The 5,963-nt window shown below is 41.8% G+C and overlaps 1 non-coding gene across 1 annotated transcript; it reads left to right on the plus strand.

Moving 5' to 3' along the window:
• The first annotated feature begins 5,083 nt into the window (after positions 1 to 5,083).
• On the plus strand, positions 5,084 to 5,190 carry LOC133038598 (small nucleolar RNA R71). Its single transcript, XR_009688096.1, has one exon. It is a non-coding gene; the product is annotated as a small nucleolar RNA R71 (small nucleolar RNA).
• Positions 5,191 to 5,963: the final 773 nt, after the last annotated feature.

Here is a 5,963-nt window from a genome sequence, read left to right on the forward strand (position 1 = left end):
ACTGGATAGCATCCTGCCACCCCAAACTTAATGCTTTTGCCCAAATCAAAATTCATTCACTTCCACAGCCTTTTTCACTTGATTCTCTGCACAAAGAAAAGAATACAATCTCAATCTCACCATGACAATTATTTATAGCTAATTTTAATATATATAATTTCTTTTTCTTCTTTTTTTTTTTTCAAGGGGTGCCTTCATTGAGAATTTTTTTCTTTTCATTCTTTTCATCATTTTTTTTTTCAATTCAATTTTTTTTTTAAAGACACCCCAAATTACAATGATCAAGCATCTTTCAAAGAAATTGAGGTCTTTTCTCGGTTGACCTCGCATCTCCAATAGTGTTTCAGCCGCTGCCCGTTCACTTTAAATTCCCTTCCGGATTGTTGATCTTTCACTGTAATCGTACCAAAAGGAGTCACTTCTTGCACAGTAAACGGACCAGACCAACGGGACTTTAATTTTCCAAGAAAGAGTTTGAGCCTTGAATTAAAGAGTAAAACTTCTTGCCCTTTTGCAAAAACTCTTTCCTTGATTCTATCATCATGCCATCTCTTTGTCTTTTCCTTATACAATTTAGCATTCTCATAGGAAAACAAACGCAATTCATCCAACTCGTTCAGCTGTAACTTTCTTGCTTCTCCAGCTGCTGAAATATCCATATTGAGATTTTTTAGTGCCCAAAACGCCTTGTGTTCTAACTCCACGGGAAGATGGCATGCTTTCCCATAAACTAGGCGATATGGAGACATGCCTAGAGGAGTTTTATATGCTGTCCTGTACGCCCAAAGTGCATCATCGAGGCGTTGGGACCAATCTTTTCTGTTGGGATTTACAACCTTCTCCAATATGCCTTTAATTTCTCGATTAGATATTTCAGCTTGCCCGTTAGTCTGTGGGTGATAGGCAGTAGCAATTTTATGTTTTACACTATATTTTGCCAAGAGGGCAGCCAACACTTTGTTCACAAAGTGTGTTCCCTCATCACTTATCAAAGCTCTAGGAGTCCCAAACCTTGTAAAGACATGTTTATGAGTGAATTTCATAACCACTTGAGCATCATCCTTCGGACTAGCAATTGCCTCCACCCACTTTGACACGTAATCCACCGCCACTAGAATGTAGAGATTCCCAAAGGATTGTGGGAAAGGTCCCATAAAGTCGATACCCCACATGTCAAACAATTCCACCTCCAAAATACAATTAAGAGGCATCTCATTCCTGGTGGAGATATTTCCCACTCGCTGGCAGCAATCACATTGTTGAACAAAAGCATGAGCATCTTTAAAAATAGAGTGCCAATAATACCCAGATTGAAAAACCTTGGCCGTCGTGCGTTGTCCACCAAAATGGCCACCAAAGGAGCTGAATGACAATGCTCCAAGATGCTTCTAACTTCACTCATTGGCACACATCTCCGCATGATACGATCTGGGCACTGCTTGTACAAGTATGGCTCATCCCAAAAATAAAACTTGCTATCATGAAGGAACTTTTTGAAAGTTTTCTTTGCTTGGTAAAATCAGGTTGATAGGCACCTCCAACTAAGTAATTGACAATGTCTGCATACCATGGTACCCGTGTTTGCTCTACCACTAGCAGTTGCTCATCTGGGAATGAGTCTCGAATTTGTAACTCTCCTTCTAAGTGGCTGCTGTGATTGTTAGTTTCCAACCTAGAGAGATGATTTGCCACTTTGTTTTCTGTCCCTTTTCTATCTCGAATTTCCAAGTCAAACTCTTGTAGCAACAAAACCCAACGAATGAGCCTCGATTTAGACTCTTTCTTGGTTATCAAATACTTGATTGCCGAGTGGTCAGTATACACAACAACCTTGGTTCCCACAAGATACGATCTGAATTTCTCAAAGGCAAAAACCACCGCTAGCAACTCTTTCTCAGTAGTGGTGTAGTTAATTTAAGCATCAACAAGAGTTTTGCTTGCGTAGTAAATGGAGTGAAAGATCTTATTCTTCTGCTGCCCAAGAACAGCCCCAATGGCAAAATCACTCGCATCACACATGAGTTCAAAGGGCAATGACCAATCGGGTGCTACAATCACGGGTGCCGTAACTAGAGCTGTCTTCAACTTCAAAAATGCTTCATTACATTCAGCGGTAAACTCAAATGGCCTATTTTGTTCCAGCAAGCTACACAAGGGTTTGGACACCTTAGAAAAGTCTTTAATGAAACGCCTATAGAAACCCGCGTGTCCAAGGAAGCTTCTTATGCCTTTCACCGTTGTAGGGGCTGGTAACTTCTCAATCACTTCTAGCTTTGCCTTGTCAACTTCTATCCCCTTGCTAGACACTTTGTGACCCAACACAATACCCTCTTCAACCATGAATTGGCACTTCTCCCAATTAAGCACCAAGTTAGTTTATTCACATCTTGCTAACACTCTTTCCAAATTCTCCAAACAAACCCCAAATGAGCCCCCGTAGACAGAGAAATCATCCATGAATATCTCCAAAATACTCTCAGCCATATCCGAGAAAATAGCCATCATACACCTTTGGAAAATTACGGGAGCATTGCACAATCCAAATGGCATCCTCCTAAAGGCAAAGGTACCATATGGACAAGTGAAGGTGGTTTTCTCTTGATCTCCTGGTGCTATAGAAATCTGATTGTAACCCGAATATCCGTCAAGAAAGCAATAAAACTCTTTTCCCGCCAAATGATCTAACATTTGGTCAATAAATGGCAGCGGGAAATGATCCTTCCGAGTAGCATTGTTTAGCTTCCGATAGTCCATACACACCCTCCAACCGGTCACGGTTCGAGTAGGAATCAACTCATTGTTTGCATTAGCCACCACCGTGACTCCTCCTTTCTTAGGCACACATTGAACCGGACTAACCCATGAGCTATCCAAAATTGGATACACAATACCATAATCTAGCCACTTGATCACTTCTTTTCGCACCACTTCTTTGATGACGGGATTCAATCTTCGCTGATGCTCAACAGAATTGCTACACACAGCTTCTAAAAGTATCTTGTGCGTGCTAATCGTTGGACTAATACCCCTTATGTCTGCCATAGTCCACCCGATTGCTTTCTTATGCTTTTTCAACACCTCTAGCAAGGCACCTTCATCTTCAACTACCAAGTTTGCTGCTATAATAACTGGTAGCGTGTCATTCTCCCCCAAATAGGCATACTTCAGATGGCTTGGCAAGGGTTTCAACTCCAACTTCGGTGGTTCTTGGATGGAGGGTTTTGGAGGCTTGAAATTACTTTCCTTCAACTCCAAAGATTCAAAGGGCTTCTTGAATTTAGGAATAGGTTGCAATGGCTCCACCCAAGCAACTTGGTTTTCTTCATCTTCACTCAAGTCTTCAAGCTCATCAAAAGAACTTATAAATTTCTCATCCTTCCAAGCTTCCTTGTGAAAACTTTCAGCCACTATCGAGTCAATTACACTTATGCGGGAGCACTCTTCTATCTCATCCGGAAATCTCATAGCATTGAACACATTAAAGGTGAATTTTTGGTCATTCACCCTCATTGTGAGCTCCCCATTTTGCACATCAATCAGAGTTCTCCCGGTAGCAAGGAACGGTCGACCCAAGATAATAGGCACATCTCTATCAGCTTCATAGTCTAGGATGATGAAATCAGCTGGAAAAATGAACTTGTCAACCTATACTAGAACGTTTTCTATTTTTCCTTCCGGATGGGCCATGGACCTGTCAGCAAGTTGCAATGTAACAGCTGTAGGAGGTGCTTCACCGATTCCCAACTTTTTAAAGATCGACATAGGCATGAGGTTCATGCTTGCACCCAAATCACATAAAGGTCTTCCAACATCCCGCCCCCCAATAGAACAAGGGATTGTAAAATTACCCGGATCCTTCAACTTCGGTGGAATCTTACTTTTCAACATGGCGCTGCATCCTTCGGTGAGAGCTACAGTTTCAAACTCCCCCAACCTTCTTTTCTTCGTCAAAATGTCTTTTAAGAACTTGACATAGTTCGGCATTTGCTCCAATGCTTCCACCAAGGGAATATTGATATGGAGCTGCTTCAACACATCTAAAAAGTTCTTGAATTGCCCATCTTGTTGTTGTTTCCAAAATCTTTGAGGAAATGGAAGGGGTGGTTTAGAATTAGAACATACTGGTGCGGATTGCTGACTGTCAGGTTGCTGACCCGATGCTGTATCAACTGGTCTGGTATCATCAAATTCCTGGGCAGTTTTTTAACTCAATTTTTCGTCAATTTGGATTGAAATGGGCTCCCCACTACCCTTTATTTCCTCCTCAGAATTTTTCAGATGCTTGCCACTCCTCAAGTGAATGGATTTGCATTGTTCCTTCCCATCCCTCCTTGGATTCTCCGTGTCACTAGGCAAAGAACCTTGCGGCCTAGCTTTTAATTCATTGGCCAAATGTCCAAGTTGCAACTCTAAGTTTCGAAGAGAGGCGGCTTGACTTTGTTTCACCGCATCATTTTTGGCCATATAATCCCGCAATAGACTCTCCAAAGAACTTGGTTGGGAATTTTGAGCATGTTGTGGATGTCGCGGTTGTTGTGAAAAACCCGGTGGATATGCTCGTCTTCCTTGGGCTGGTGCGGTGCTTGAGCTTGCTCCTTGACTCCCCCAAGACAAATTAGGATGATTCTTCCATGCTTGATTGAAAGAATTTGAGAATGCCCCATTGTTTTTGTTAAAATTCTGATTTCCCATGTAACAAACGGACTCCGAATTAGATGGACACTTCTCAAACGCATGCCCTTCTCCACAAAACACACATGAGACATCATCCCTTTGAATGGCAGCAGCTGGTTGAATATTTTTAGCGTTCCCAATACTCACATTCTTCAAAACATTCGTCATGGAAGCCATTTGAGCTGTCAAAGCCGTTATTGCATCTACCTCAAGGACTCCCGCCACTTTTCTACTTGTTGGAGCTCTTGTGTTGGACCATTGGTAGTTGTTACTTGCAATGGTCTCCAAAATCTCAAATGCTTCATTGTAAGACTTTGACAAAATAGCACCATTGGCCGATGCATCTAGCACCATTCGAGAAGCTGCATTCAAGCCATTATAAAAAGTCTCCATCTGTATACAATGTGGAATGCCTTGATGTGGACACTTTCGCAAAAGTTCCTTAAACCTCTCCCATGCATCACTTGTGGACTCATCCTCAAGTTGCTGAAAAGACATTATCTCACTTCTGAATTTTGCATTTCGAGTAGGAGGAAAGTATTTCCTCAGAAACTTCTCAGCAAGGTCATTCCAATTGGTAACAGAATCTGGAGGCAAAGTGTTGAGCCATGATCTAGCTCGGTCTCGTAGTGAGAATGGGAATAGCTTCAACCTTAACACCTCTTCACTCACTCCTTGGATCTTGAAAGAATCACTCACCTCCAAAAATGAACGAAGGTGGAGGTGAGGATCCTCAGTTGGCATCCCGCTGAATTGCCCCACGGTTTGGAGCATTTGAAACATCACTGGCTTGAGCTCAAACTGCGGTGCTTGTATTTCAGGCCTCACAATGCCTGGATTGAGCTCATTAAACATGGGGGCTGCATACTCTCGTATAGCCCTTGCTCGATCATCTGCCAATATGACGGGATTAACAATTTATTGAGAAATCCCCTCATCATCAAAATTCTCAGCCATGATGTCTCGGCCCTTAGTCTTTTGAACCTTTCTTCTTCTTCGGAATGTGCGTTCAATCTCGGGGTCAATAGGAGCAAGTTCAAAGTCCTCTTGTTGGTTCATACACTATAGATACCTGAGATTTCAAAGACAAACCAGCAAGATTAAAAGCACAAAAATTCTTAGAATGTCAATTAGTTGATAAAACAAAATTTAGAACTTAAAGTCCCTGGCAACGGCGCCAAAAACTTGTTGTGAAAATTATATTGCTTTATAATTGCGCAAGTATACACAATCACAAACTAGTAATACAATGATAAGTAATCAAAGTTCGTCTCCACAGGGACTTTTTA

This window comes from Cannabis sativa, chromosome 5 (assembly GCF_029168945.1).
Source record: "Cannabis sativa cultivar Pink pepper isolate KNU-18-1 chromosome 5, ASM2916894v1, whole genome shotgun sequence".
Taxonomy (NCBI): domain Eukaryota; kingdom Viridiplantae; phylum Streptophyta; class Magnoliopsida; order Rosales; family Cannabaceae; genus Cannabis; species Cannabis sativa.